Below are 15,972 nucleotides of genomic sequence, written 5' to 3'. Positions count from 1 at the left end.
AACCTGTCACACTGCGCCCCACTCCTCACCGATTCGGGGATCTGCGCCCCCCCACCCCCGCGCCCCATCGTAAGGTTGACTAGACCAGATCCGTTTACTTTCCCAAGATTAAGGTGACAGGTGTGTGTGGCTCCGACGTGCGGTGACCACGCTCCGGCCGCAGTGTGAAGTCAAGATGATTGTGCCCAGGAAAGAACGAACGAGCGATTGCCAGTCTGTGGCGTGCAGGCTGCGAGCGCGGGGGGTGGGGGGGTGGGGGAAAGATACCCCAAAAGCTGTGTGGGAGTGTTGGGAACCAGAACAGAAGCCCTGGTAGTTCCCGGGCAGTCGTGGAGATGGAGGGCGTGCGCTTCCCTGACTTCTCGTCCAGCAGAGGCGACTCTAAACCAGGATTCAGGACCAACCCCTACAGCCATTTCCAAAGCAGCTTTCTTGAGCTCGGCTACCCGGCTCCCAGCAGGAAAGAGAGGCGAATCCAGCACGGAGCCGCCGAAGGGAGGGGATTGGAGACAGCGGGGTACCAGGTTGGATGCTGCTGGGGGGGCGTGGTCACGATGGCACGCACCACATGCGCACGGCTGCACGGCAGAGCCATTCTTCAAGGGGCTTTCTGCCTAGATTTCCCTTCTCATCTCTCTTGATCTCATCGGTCAGGGTAGCGCATGGCTGCCTCAGGAGCTGGTACTTTTTCATCTCACTCAATACAGTGTACCCTACACCACACTCAATACAGTCATTGCAGTACCTCGGCTGAGGGTCTGCATTCTTGGAAAAATTGGAAAGGATTCAACAAAATCAGAAAACATCTGGAACAAATGGTCATAATATTGAGAAGTTCTTTTATTGCTTGTGATCAGAGAGAACAAGGTAAAAACATGGGACATTTGTCACACTCCCATGCTTCATCCGGGTTATTGCTACATTTCTGTTCTCCATGAGTCACTGGAGCTGAGCCTTCTGTGTCTCCCTTCTGTCTGCACAGAAGAACTTGTCATTATAGGCTAAGTCTAGTTACTATGTAAGGGATTCTTCCAATGTATTTAAAGGAATCATAGTTTACTAGTTAGTAAGCATTCAGGGAAGAGGTCAATTTGACCTACATATCACAACAAAATGAATGGATGACTAAAGTCAAAAATAAAAATCAGGCAGACTGGTGGAATAAAATCCTAATTACAGTCTTGGGAATATGACCAGGAGAGGATTGTTTAAGAATATCTGTGATAAAATTTACTTTGGTAAGATATGAAGTATAGGAAAGTGTTCCATTGTTTTAAATGGTAGTGTAACTAGAAATTTAAACAGATCAGAAAAGCAGTACATATATGAAAGAGTAATAGTTCTATTATATAGATCCCAGGGAAGTGAATAAGAAAAATATTGTGACAATCTTTTCTAAGCCCCCCCCCCGAAGATGAATTGTATGTAGAAGAAATAATCAGGGAAAATGAATGGATAGATATAAACCAGCAATAAAAATCCTTTGAAAATACTAGCAAAATATCTACTGCAAATTAGTGTTCATTGGTGATGCAAATTGGTACAGATCTATTGGAAAGCAGTTTCATCGTGACCCTCAAAAGTTATCAGTTTTTATACCATTTCCCAATGTCTAGAAAATCATTCCAGGAAGATCATCAAATAGATTCAGGAGGGAAAAAATGCCATATTCACTAGTTCATAACACTGAAAATTTGAAAAAGCAACCTAAATATCCAATTATAGTTACATGGCTTACCAAAATGTTATTGGTTCAGTGCAGAATATTATATATCTTTACAATTACAGCATGAAGACAAACTTGTCACCTGGATGACTTATTTGATAAGAGGTAAAGTGAGAAAAAATGAAGGTATAAATGCATATGTAAAAATGTTTGTATATTTTTTAAAAGTGGAAAAAGATACAGCAAGCTGGTAGGTTTTCTCTTGTGATGGCAGAATTACAGTTTCTTTGTCTTTAAAAAAATTTTGGCAACCTTTGTTTGAGTCTTGGAATGTTTCATATTTATAAGCAATACATGCACATTTATAGTATGCCCTTTCCTAATGGTAAGGTCCTTTGAAGCACAAGGATGCAACACCTCTCAGAGTAAGAGCGCTTCCCTTCCAGCCTACTTTCTTGTGTATTGTAACATGTTCCTGCTCATTTTATCTGAAGAAGGAAAAAAGAAAAAGAAGGCACTGTAAGTATGAACAAACATTTCCAATGTGTCCATTCATTCTGTGCTTATTCTTTGTATTTTTCCCCCTGAACTGGCAAGGGAAAAGGTATGATTTGGCAATTTCCTATTAATACCACGATGACCCTGGATTACATTTGGGGGCAGAAAGAGGAGATGCAGGGGAGGTGTATAGCTCAGTGACCCAACCAACCTTCTGGTGATTCACTTCACAAGAACACAATGTTTTATCAAAACAAGTTGCTTATGTGCTTTTTTTTTTTTTTTTTAAATCCTGTCCCTCATTCACTTTTGCTGTTCTCCCTTAGGGAAACTGGCCTTCTGGTAATCGCATTCTCAGGACTTTCTCAGAAAGTGATCCTGCAGGCATCTGGTTGGGTTGGGGAACAGAAAGCTGAAGGCAGAGATCACTGGGTTTACTGGAAGCTGCCCACTGTGGGCCAGCCATTGGGATTCAACAGTGGGCCAAAGAGCCACACCTCAGGGAGCTCATATTGTAGAAGAGGGAGACAAACCGCAAGCAGAATGTACCATGTTAAATGTCAGTAGGTTTTATGGGGAACTATAAAGAAGGGATGAGAAATAGGAAGTAATGGGAGATGATGCTTTAAATAGACCAAGGAAGTCTTCTCTGCAGGAGGTGAAGGAAGAGGGCCATGTGAACATCTGAGAGGAGTGGTCCAGGCTACACTAGCAGCAAATGCAAAAGCTGTTACACATTATGAAAGCAGCCTGGTCATTGCAGAAACTGATGGAGGCTCATGTTTTCTCCTTGCCAGGCATGAAATCAACAATACAGCATATACAATGACAAATATTCCTTAAGGAGATTTTCCTTGCTAGAAGAGTGGCACATTTCATAAAGTTTAACTATGACTTTTTTTTTTTTTTGCCAGTCCCAGGGCTTGAACTCAGGGCCTGAGCACTGTCCCTGGCTTCCCTTTGCTCAAGGCTAGCACTCTGCCACTTGAGCTACAGCGCCACTTCTGGCCGTTTTCTATAGATGTGGTGCTGAGGAATCGAACCTAGGACTTTCATGTATACAAGGCAAGCACTCTTGCCACTAGGCCATATTCCTAGCCCTAACTATGACATTTTAACTGCTACTTAGAAATTGAAGTATTTCAATGAATAAGTCAGAAATTAAAGACTCCCTAATTTGCATGTATGTAAAGGGCATCATTGTTTGTCATCTCTAAATTTATTTATGTATTACAGAACTGGAGGGAAAAGATGTGAAAACAAGGTGTGAGAAAACGTAGAAAGGAGTTAATAAGCAAGATAGCCACAGTCTAATTATAATAATGAAATTAGATGGTGCTGTATGCAATAAAATTTCATGCAGAGGAAGAGGGTAAATGTCCATTGAAAGCAATGGACAGGCTGCTAAATTGTTTGATGATCCAACAATAGAGCAGATAAACTGTAAAAGCCAGAGGAGAAGCATTTCCTCTCACTCTTACCTGTAATCCTGACATGAGAGAGGATTATACCAAATAAGACCTACCCATGACAAAGCCATTAATGACTTAGGTCAGTTCTGAGAATATTGAAGATGAATCACTAGGAAAAACCATGAAATGCCCTGGAAAGATGCAACTCATACATTTTCTTTTTAATTAAGAGATTTTTATCCCAATTCCGGAAACTGTCTTTTGTCTCAGCAAGGCAAAATTTACTTCTTCAGAAGGGTGCACCATCAGCCAAAAATCTGGCAAACTGAAAACTCTTTAAAACATAAACAGTTACACCACATTACCAATAAACATCTTGCAAGATAGGAAATATTATCTGAATGTTTAAATTCTCATCAATGACGGGGAAAGACTGAATTGTTTTCAGTCTTTTTTTTTTTTTTTTTTTTTTTGCCAGTTTTGGGCTTTGAATTCAGGGCCTGAGCACTGTCCCTGGCCTCTTTTTGCTCAAAGCTAGCATTCTACCACTTGAGCCACAGCGCCACTTCTGGCTTTTTCTGTTTATGGAGTACTGAGAAATTGAGGGTGTGATGCATGCTATGCAAACACTCTACCATAAGCCACATTCCCAGCCCTGTTTTCAGTCTTCATAGAAAATAATAGCAGTTCAGAATCACTGTCTTTTTTTAAAAGTTAATTTTATTGTCAAGGTGATGTACAGAGGGGTTACAGTTACATGCATAAGGTAGTGAGTGCATTTCTTGTCATACTTGTTGCCCTCTCCCTCACTTTTCTCCCACCTTTCCTCTCCTCAGCTCCCCCCTCCCCCCCAAGAATCATTGTCTTATAAAGACGAGATCAAAGAGTAAACCAAAAGTGCCTAGTGCCCTGGAAGCTGCCCCTTCCTGGGGTCATGATGGGCAGCAAGATGGTATCTGTCAGCAGGGTGGTTCAGTCAAGCCACATACACAATTCATAAGACTTCCTAACAGAAGAGACAATCCTCAGTGCATCTGAAGCTCTGAGGTCTGCGGGGCTCCCACCTCAGTCTTCTTTGGTCTCCCAACGTACTAAAGGAAGTAAATCACCAGGTCTGAGGCAGCAAGGCCCAGCAGACACTGCAGCAATATTAAGAAACATCATCTCAGCCTAGGAATGTGGCTTAGTGGTAGAGTGCTTGCCTAGCATGCATGAGGCCCTGGGTTCAATTCCTTGGTACCACATAAACAAAAACTAAACAAAAACATAATCACAGAAGGAAACTTAGATCTCAAGGGGAAATGGAATTTATCCAACATGGAGGTTCAGAGTAAACATTGAGGCTGCTGTTTATCATCAAAGAATTACCATTACAGTAAAGGATTTCTAAAATGACAAGTCCAAAATTGTATATTAAACAACCTCAAACAACCTTAATCAATATCCTGAGAAAATGAAATCGAAAAATATAGATGGATACTTGTATCTCCTAATTTATGTATCTCAGTCAGCTTCTCCACACACTTACCAAATTGCTTATGTATTTTATACTTATTAAAGTATACTTTTTGTTTTGCTAGTCCTGGGGCTTGATCTCAGGGCCTGAGCACTATCCCTGGCTTCTTTTGGCTCAAGGCTAGCACTCTACCACTGAGCCACAGCGCCACTTCTGGGTTTTTCTATATATGTGGTGTTGAGGAACCGAACCCAGGGCTTCATGTATATGAGGCAAGCACTTTACCACTAGGCCATATTCCCAGCCCAAAGTATACATTTTTAAATGTTAAAAAAAGTGCCTACAGAGTATAAAGGGCAACATTTATAGGAGTATTATACCAGTAAGCTAATAACAGCAGTATTTTTCTTGATTTCTTCATATGGTGTGGTTAGTCAGCTTTTTGAATTGATAATTTGTTGGTTTTGTTTGAAAAATAAGAACATTACTTTTCTAATTACAGCCTCAGTGGAATTTCTAATTCAGCTTTCAGTGATGTTTTGAATGATAGTTAGCAACTACTAGACATCTAGCTAACTTTATATCCCTAGTGTATTTGATACTTGGTCATAAGTGATAATAACATCTACAGATCATGGAAAAATATGCAGATGAAAAAGAGTCAAAATTCAGCCACTCACACAGAGGTAAGTACTGAGATTTTGGCATTTATTGACTTCCCACATTTTTTCCATGGAAGTGTATGTATGTTTACATGTGTATAAATACACACTAACCTGCTCTTTCCCTTAAGAAGAATATAAATGCTGGGTTTTAGTGGCTCATGCCTGTAATCCTAGCTATCCAGGAGGCTGAGATCTGAGGATCAAAGTTCAAAACCAGCCAAGGCAGGAAAGTCTGTGACATTCTTCTCTCCAATTAGCCACCAGAAAACCAGACAGAGGGCTGTTCCTCAAAGTGGTATAGTGCTAGTGTGAAGCAAAGGAGCTCAGGAACAGTGCCTAGGCCCTGGATTCAACCCACAACCAACCAAAAACAAAAGGAAGAACAAGACAGTACAGACAGCGGAGGGATGGGACAATTGAGGGGAGTCTGGATTCATGTAGAGTTCCCCAAACTTACTAGGTTTGGCATACTAGGCTGTCATCTCCTTATTTCAAACACTTTGCATTGCCAAATGACCTGAAAATCCATAGCTCTGCAAATTGCGTATTAAAATCCCATTAGCTAATTAGAACCAGAGTTCTAGGTTCAACTCCAAGGTCCTACCTACATCCCATTCCGACCACTCGATACACCAAATGAAGAGTGTGGAAGTAATGAGCAGAGAAGGAAATGTGTCGCTTAGCATGAGAAGAGGCAAAAGTCAGTACTTCAGCCTACATTTGGGGAACACTGCGAGCTTTAGATGGGAATAGAGGAAGAATTGAGGCAGCAAGCAAAACATCTGCAAATTACTAAACAGTCCTGGTTATTGTGACCTGGTTGATCTTTTTTTTTTCTGTTTTTAAAGTTGCTATTATAAAGGTGATGTACAAAGGGGTAACAGTTACATAGGTCAAGTAAAGAGAGTACCCTTCTTTTGGGACAATGTCACCCTGGTTGATTATTAATGAGGGGTTCTGTCATTACTTGAGAGAAGCAAGCTGGAAAGGATGGAAAGTTAACAATGACTGGCAGGTGGTCTTTCCTCACAGACTTCACTGTTCATTATCTTTAAATGTCGTATGTAGGGGTTTCAATTCACCGTGTCAGTTTAAGGGTACAATGCATCTTGACCAGTGTCACCCCTTCCATTTATCTCCTCACTCCCATCAATCCCATCAACACTCATCTCGTTACTGAGTCCATTGTCACATATGTACACTGAGTATTACATTGTACTCTCCCCATCATTCTTCTCTCCATTCATCTGCTCCCTCTCCTAATCCCTCCTCAGATAAGACACGTTGCAGCTTTCTGGTATTCATCTTGTTAAACTGTTCTATTGAACACTCGGAACACACGTGAGATACAAGTACTTCTCTCCCTTGTCCCCTCTTCTTTTCTCTGGCAGGAACCAATCTGTTCATCTCAGTAATCTTGTCCTCTCAGGAAATAGTACATATGAACTGGATGCTAGTGGCTCAAGCCCATAATCCTAGTTACTCAGGAGGCTGAGATCTGAGGCTCATGGTTCAAAGGGTAGCCTGGTGGACTCTTATCTCCGGCTAACCACTCAAAAAAGCCAAAAAAGCCATATATAGAGGCATAGCTCAAGTCTTAGAGCACTAGCTGTTAACAACAACAACAAAAGCCCCAACATTTCCTCTCCACAAGAATAATAAATTTAAATGTACTCATATGGTATATAGAAGACTGGATCATTTGCATCCAGTGGATTCAATGGGCTCATCCAAATTGTTGCTTAAATTGTTTGTTCCTTCCTGTCGCTGAGCAGTATTCTGTAGTGTCTGCAGCAAAGCTCATTTGCTATTAAGAACATCCTGTTTGTTTTCCAGTTTTCAGCTACTCCAGACAAAACTGTTACATTTTTGTATGGATTTTGTTTAAACATTAAGTCTTTGTTTCTCTAGGATAAACACTCAAGAGTATAATTTATGAGTTATTTGGTAGTTGAATATTTAAATTACCACCAGTAATAGCTAAGTGGTACAATTTCTCTGCATGCTCGTCAGTATTTGGTGTTATCACTTAAAAAAAATTTAGCTGCTCTGATGCACATAGTGTTAATTTGGCATTTCCCTAATAGTTAATCGTGTTGAATAATTTTTCCTCTTTGCCATTGATCTGTGCTCTTCTGTGATGCTTTTTTTGTTTTTCTTGAAAACAAGATCTCGTTATATAGCTCAGGCTACATAATGTTGAGATCTTCCTGCCTCAGCCTACCAAGTGCCGTGATTATGTGTATGCAACCACCTTGCTCAGCTCATGACATGTTTCTTTATGTCTTGCATATTTTATAATGAGTGCTTTTCTTGGTTTGCTGCATGTTGTAGATACTATATCATATATGTGGTTTGCAACTGTTTTCTCATATTTTATATCTTGTCTTTTCAGTTTTTTGATTAAGTATTTCACAGAGCAAATTTTTATAAAGTCCAATTTATAATTTATCCTTTTATGAACATTTTTTTGGCTAGCCCTATATCCTAAAGATTGTCTCCAATTATATATATTTATATGTGATCCATGACAGATTCACTTCTCTGTAAGGTGTGAAATGTGGCTTGATGTTAATTTCTTTGACCTATAGATGAACAAATTGTTCATGCCGCATTTTTTTTTTGGCAGTACTTGAGAGTTTGAACTCAAGGCTTTGGACTTGCTACCAGGCACTCAACCACTTGAGCCATGTATTTTTAAAGGCTGTACTTCTTTCACTCAATTGCTTTTGTTCCACTGTCAAAAATTAGGTGTTCATAGTTGTGTGAGCCTGAGTCTTTTGTTCCACTGATCTATAGACCTCTTACTCAGTGAGTCCAGGAATCCAGAACTACAGCCTTGATTGCTGTAGCTATTTGTTTTCACGTAGACTAGCCTGATTCCTTCCAAGATTGTTTCAGTCTTTCTAGTTCCTTTGGCTCTCTATATAAATTTGAGAACAAAAAATACAACTTCAAACAAAATCTTGCTGGGATTTTGATAGGAATTTCATTAAGCATATAATCATAAAATGTTTAGTGATATTTTGGTCAATCGTTACATATGGTCTATTGGCCCTGTAGATTATAATGGAGCTGAAAAACTGAAGCCATCATAGCGTAGCACATAGAAGATCAGGGACAGTGGTGCATCCCTGTAATCCTCACACTTGAGAATGTAATGTTAGCTGTACAGTTTTTCTCTTCAATAAATTGAGGAAGTTCTCTATTTCTACTTTCATGGGAAAGTAGATGATGAATCATTGTTAGATTTTTAAAAAGTGCTTTTCCTACATCAGTTGGTATGACTGTGTGATTTTTTTCTTCTTTAGTTTATTAATATGATTGATTACATTGGCTAATTTTCAAATACTGAGCTTTGGATTCTTACAATAGACTGCTTAGTCATGTTGTGTACTTTTAAATACATTCTGAATTTTCTGGTATTTCTTAAAGATTTTTGTCTGTATTAATAAAAGTTATTGGTCTTTATTTCCTGTACTGTGCTAATCTGTTTTAGTTTTTAATATTAGATTATTACTAGCTTCATAAAATGAATTGAGAACTGTTACTTTTATTCTCTAGAAGAGATTCATTTTTATGGATATTTTAATTAGTTCACACTAATTAATTCCTCTTTAAATATTTAGTGGAATTCTCCAGTATATTTTATTTGAAGAATTTTAAAACTATGAAGGAAAATATTGATCAATTTCCTATTACATGAGACATGATGGTTTTTTTTCTTTAATTTTTATTATCAAACTGATGTACAGAGAGGTTACAGTTTCATATGTTAGGCATTGGATACATTTCTTGTACTGTTTGTTACCTTGTCCTTCATACCCCCCACCCTCCTCCCCCTTTCCCTCCCCCCCCACCCCCGGGAGGTGTTCAGTTCACTTACACCAAACAGTTTTGCAAGTATTGCTTTTGTAGTTGTTTGTCTTTTTTTACCCTGTGCCTGACATGATGGTTTTTAAAGGAACTGCTTTACTCTATTTTGTTTTCGTTTTTGTAGTATAAGAGTTGGAACCTAGATCTCATGCTTGGCAGGTCAGCATTCTGCCACTTGAGCAATACACCCAGCCTCATTACTAGCTAGGTTCTTGAGGTGAACGTTTAAAGATACATTTTAGAACTATGAACTTTTCTCTTGGCCCTGCTTTAGCTAAATCATATTTCAATTTCATAAATCACATTTAGCTAAACTCTTATTTCAATGTATTGTGTTTTCACTTCCATTCCATACAAGATTTGCTTGACTTTTAAATTTCCCTAGGGACTTTCTCTTTGATCCATGGATTATTTAGAAAAGTGATGATACAAATGTGTGGAGATTTTCCTTTTATTTCTGTTATTAATTCTTTTTTTTTTTTTTTTTGGCCAGTCCTGGGCCTTGGACTCAGGGCCTGAGCACTGTCCCTGGCTTCTTCTTGCTCAAGGCTAGCACTCTGCCACTTGAGCCACAGCGCCGCTTCTGGCCGTTTTCTGTATATGTGGTGCTGGGGAATCGAACCTAGGGCCTCGTGTATCCGAGGCAGGCACTCTTGCCACTAGGCTATATCCCCAGCCCTCTGTTATTAATTCTTAGTCTGATTCTACTCTTGTCCAAAAACTTGTTGCTGCTCCAATTTTAATTCTTCCTAACTTTACTGATGTTTGTGCTGTGACCAGGATCTATCTTGGCTCCCAAAGGTACTTCAAATGAGTTTGCATTCATCTATTGCGCAGAGTGTTCTACAAATACATACCTGCTACTTGGGAAGTAGACAATCTGAAGCACCACAAAGCCAGTCCAGGCACAAAGTTAGCAAGACCTCCATCTCAACCAACGAAAGCTGTGCATGACAATACATGCATATCATCCCAGTGCATAGACAGTACATGCCTAGCAGTCCAGCTACGAGGAAAGTGTGTGTAGGATTACCATCTCAGCCATCTAGGCATAACTATGAGACCCTACTGGAAAAATAACTAAAGCAAAAAAGGGCTAGTGAGTGACATGGCTCAAGTGGTAGAATGTCTGCCTGGTAAGCCCTGAATTCAAACCTCAGGACCATAGGAAAGTATTTATTATAGAAAATTAAAAGCTACAAAAATATCTATAACAATTGTTCTTGATAATTAATAACAAATCATTGTATCTTCAATTAATAAATTATGCTATTATGCTATTATGTTAAAGTATGCTGTCTACCATTCCTAATCTCTTTACCCAGAGACAACTATTGGTAATAATGCAAAGATCTTGGAGAGATAACTAGCGATATTATTTTAATTTGTGTTTACACAAGTCTGTAGTTTTTGTTTTGTTTCTGAAGACTTTGAGCTGCCTTTTCCAGGACTAAATAATGCTGATGGTTGGCAGTTCTTCATGTTTATTTTGGTTCCACATGCTGTTCTTCAAACCCATTTCCTCTTATTCTCCCCTTAGAGACAGAAGAGTAGCAGCTTCTCACCTCTGCCTAAGATCTATCCACAGAACTGAATCACTAATCTTATCTTTTGCTTTCCTGAATGAATCAACCAAGTGTCTCTCCTCGGTATCTCAGCCTCACTATTGAACTATTTTATCCCTTGAAGAGAAATGACCAAGAGGAAAGCCTATGTTTTCTGACTAGTTTATTGGGTTCTGAGGGCCTCAGCTCCTTGAAAGCAGTGAGCTGGATCTGTTGGCTTACAGTTTCCTTTCCACTGGGATTCTGCACATGGTAGACTTACTAAGCCTTACTGGTGTGTGACTCAAGAGCGTGGTGCCTAATGAAAGGCACCATCAAGGCAGTTCCAGGAACTTGCTGGTTACTCAGTAGTGCTGGGTCAAGTGCCAGGCCTGGGGGGGTGGGGGCGGTGATGCAGCTTGTCTCCCAGTCATTTCTCACATTCATCTCAAGTGGGTGCTAGGGATCCTTGGCACTGTGCTCCTTGGCAAAGGATGTGCCCGGGGGACTTCAAAGAGCTTAGGTTCCTTAAGGGCTGCTTTTACTGAGCTTGGTAGCTCTAGGGAGTTGGAGCTACTCCATGTTGATAGCTCCACATAGCCTTGAGTCTTTCCAAGGAAGCCACTTTTAATGTGGTGGCAGCGGGACTGAGCATTTGTGCACTCCAGTACGTGGGAATGCAAGATACAGACACTTAACAACCTATGTCTCCAATTCAACTCCTGTAGACCTGGAAATAGGAGGTGGAGGGAGTTCTAGCAGTGTGACAGGGCCAGGGACAGACTTCTGAGCACTTGACTTAACAGAGGCTCAACATGCAGTGTCCCAGGAAACACTACAAAGACTACAAATTTTGGCAGGAAGTGCCCAAACCCCCACTCTTTATAAAACAAAGAGCTCACTACACACTTAGTCATCTAGACACTGTATCTTTTTCTACAGAATGAAAAATTTGTAATTTATTAGCTTACCATATGTTTGCAACAGGTTCTTGAAAAGGAAATAATTACAGTTGGTACGTAGTTGATGCCTTATAAGAGGTAGCATGATAGCTAACTTGATGTGTGACCAACATATCAGAGGAACAATCAGAGGTTAGCAAATTGGCATGAATTTGCAAGTAGTTGCTCTGATTTCTCCTTTAGAATCCAAACTTCTGCAATTCGTGTGGGGCTGTAGCTTGTATGCACAGCTTTAGCCAGATGCTTCTCTTGTATTCATTCAACAAACATTTACTGAGAGCCCAACACCCTCCAGTTTCGACTGAAGTGATGCACCAGGAATTTGGTGGCTGCAACGAACCATTCCCCTAAGTGTTTTTGACCTGCACAACCCCCTCTCTACTCCCTCTTGTGTCAGAGGTGCCTGAGATCTGCCTCAATAAGTAAAATAGTGGCAGTGATGTGCCAACTCTAATCTTAGACAAAAAGGGCTGGTGATGCTTGCTTTTTTTTTTTTTTTTGGCCAGTCGTGGGCCTTGGACTCGGGGCCTGAGCACTGTCCCTGGCTTCTTCCTGCTCAAGGCTAGCACTCTGCCACTTGAGCCACAGCGCCGCTTCTGGCCGTTTTCTGTATATGTGGTGCTGGGGAATCGAACCTAGGGCCTCGTGTATCCGAGGCAGGCACTCTTGCCACTAGGCTATATCCCCAGCCCCGTGATGCTTGCTTTTGCAGTTGAGATCTCTGGGCTGCCATGTATGGGTAGAGTCCAGCTACTCTGCTGGAGAGGCCATGTGGAAAGGAGAGGCCGAGACTCTGGGGAAGGGAGAGATGCTCAGGATCACACAGAACCCAGCCACTCCATGCCCTTTGTTCAAGGCAGGATGCAGGCTCTGTTACTGAGTTACCCAGGGGCGGTAAATCTTGGTTCACTCAAGGTCAGGGGGAAGAAGGTTTAACTGGAGGAATGCACAGAGGTCAGATTCATTTAAAATGTCCCCCTCAAAGAGATACTACAGAAGATTGGAAAACAGATACAATTTAATATCACCAAAGTGAAAGGACAATAACTGAAATGGGTGACACATCCTTCTCCTAAGCAGTCTGTGACTCGGCTGTCTGCAATTTGCTTTGAAACCTTAATGGATCCACAGGTGACTAATTCAGAATTTCTTGTAACCATTATCCTGAGCAGTGAGGGCTGTTAGTGGCCCGTACGCCCAAAGTGATCGATATTTCCTAAGCAGTAAACAATAAAAGCATACAACTAACATCATTAAAATAATTGCCTTTAACAATTTTGTACTTTTATTAGATGCTGCCATTACCTGTGACTATTAGATATTCATGAACTCCTGGGAAATTCAGAAACGTTTTCAGTGTATATTGGTAAATGTCAAGAACCAACTAGGTGACCCTTATATAATGGTACAAGAGGACCAGGCCTTTACACAAACTACAGACAGAAGCTGGAGCCCAAAGGCCTTATTTGTCTCATAGCAAGGTACGTACCTCCTTTGTCTGCATTTCTTACTCAGAGAGATGATACTGGCCTACCTATTGGTAGTTTTGACCAGCCTGGCCAATGAAACAAGAACCAATGTAGAAATAATAAATGAACACATGCAAAACATATGTATGCATTTACATGTTCTTTATATAATATCTACTTATATAGTAAACATGACACACATAGACATATTTATATGACACATGTTGCTTTAATTCTAGGACTCCCACTATTAGTGGCCTTTCATTCAGTTTTGCTGTACTTAATAGCTGCGGTTTTTCATTTCTTCCTTTCCTTTTTGTAATCTCTTACCTTGAACTACCTAGAACAGAATGCAGGATAATTCCATGTAGCTGGAACAGATCTAATAACCTGGGTTTATTTAAATAACTTCAATTCAGATTTATAAGGTGACAGGGAATAGAAATAGGTATTTGTCAGGAAAAATTGTTTCTGAGAATCTGGAGGTGTCCAAGACAGAGAAGGGTACCATGGCCTCATCTGAGTAGCACACATGCCATCTGCTGAGCTCTCTGGAGTATGGAGTTCCCTCACAGCCAGCATCAGGGTAACCTGGTCAGGGTGCCTCTGCTGTAACTCAGCAGGTCTCTCTGTTTTACTGACTGCAGTAATAGCTGAGGTCCTAAGGGTAAAGCCCCAGCAGGTAAAGCCCAGGGGGGTAGGGGTTAAACCTGGTGGTCAGGCTGGGTGGGTCACAGAGCAGAGTCCATTAATCCAGGCAGAGTAGTGTGTGTTTAAAAGTTGAAATGTGTGTTTATGAGCTGGCATTTTTATTCCCTTAGAATATGAAAGACAAAAGAAATGAGGATTATTGGGGGAGAGGGGGTCATGAGGCTTGAAATCAAGGCGAAAATGCTCAGGGCTAGAGTTCTACAATTTGAGCCATGGTGCCACTTCTGTTTTTCTGGTGGTTAATTGGAGAGAAGAGTCTCACAGACTTTGCTGCCCAGGTTGGCTCTGAACCATGATCCTCAGATCTCAGCCTCTTGAGTAGCTTGGATTACAGGTGTAAGCCATCAGCACCTGGCCTGGGAATAATTTTAATAGTGGGGACTGATTTGGAACTTATTATGTAGTCCAGGCTGGCCTCAAACTCATGATCCTCCTGCCTCAGCCTCCTCAGTGCTGGAATTACAGGTGTGCATCACCACACCCAACTAATAACATTTAGTTCTTTTTTTTTTTTTTTAGTTCATTTGTCAAATCTGATTTACTTGTTCAATGTAGAACTATTGATTTGGATTTAATAACACATGCAAAGTGCAGTAAGTACTAAAACTTGCCAGTAAATTATGGGAATTTCTTACTATTCAGTTTCCAAAGTTGATAAAACTGTTTCTTCAAAGCAGGTCATTCCATAGAACTCTAAACACTCAGTTTCTCATGTTCTCTCTAAGAGCAATAGCACAGGCTGCTCTCCTTCCTTCCTTCCTTCTTTCCTCCCTCCCTCCCTCCGTCCCTCCCTCCCTCCCTCCCTCCTTCCCAGGGCCTGGCATTGTCCTTGAGCTCTTTTTGCTCAAAGCTAGCACTCTATCACTTGAGCCACAGTGGCACTTCCTTTTCTAGTGGTTCATTAAGAGATAAGCATGGACTTTTCTGCATGGGCTAGTTTTGAAATGCAATCCTCAGATCTCAGCCTACTGAGTAGCTAGGATTACAGGCGTGAGCACCAGAGTCTGGCTATGAACTTATCTTCACTATGCTAACATTTCTCAGTGAGCCTTGGTAGGAGTTTTTTTGTTTGCTGGTTTGTTGTTTGTTTTGTGCAATGAATATTCAGTGTGTCTTTCCATCTGGAAACTTAAGTGCTCTCATAAAATTCTGGGGCTGGGGACTATATCATGAAGAGGACTATTTAGCTCACAGTTCTTGAAGGCCAAGAGCGTGGCACTGGTATCTGCTCAGCTTCTGCTGAGATCCACATTTTATCTGCACATGGTGGAAAAGCAGAAGAGCAAATAAATGGGTTTGTGCAAAGAGATGGCATGGCAAGAGAGGAAGGAAGAGTACAAGCATAGGTAGCTGACCTGCTCTGTTCTGCTCTGGCAAGAACTACCTTCACCCCTCTATTAAGGTGGGGCCCTCACAACCTAATGACCTCTTTTTAGGTCTCACCACTTGTCAAGGCTGTTATGTTTGGACCAGGCACTTCCAGATGAGTTCTGGCATAGACATAGCACATTTGAACCATAGCACTGGCACTCCTCAGTTCTGGCGTGTTCCCTGAATTTCTATTTCTTCATTCTGCATTTTGAGATACACTCATGTCATTCCATCACTTGTGTGTGTGTGTGTGTGTGTGTGTGTGTGTGCGCGTGCGTGCGCGCGCACCAGTCCAGGAGCTTGAACTCATGGCCAAGGTGCTATCTCTGAGTCTTTTGCTCA

The 15,972-nt window shown here is 41.0% G+C and overlaps 1 pseudogene; it reads left to right on the top strand.

The window, feature by feature from the left end:
• Positions 1–4,483: 4,483 nt before the first annotated feature.
• Positions 4,484–4,910, top strand: LOC125360085 (annotated as a pseudogene).
• The last annotated feature ends 11,062 nt before the right edge of the window (positions 4,911–15,972 follow it).

Source organism: Perognathus longimembris, chromosome 11, assembly GCF_023159225.1.
Source record: "Perognathus longimembris pacificus isolate PPM17 chromosome 11, ASM2315922v1, whole genome shotgun sequence".
Classification (NCBI taxonomy): Eukaryota; Metazoa; Chordata; class Mammalia; order Rodentia; family Heteromyidae; genus Perognathus; species Perognathus longimembris.
This window is presented reverse-complemented; position numbering and strand designations above follow the sequence as displayed.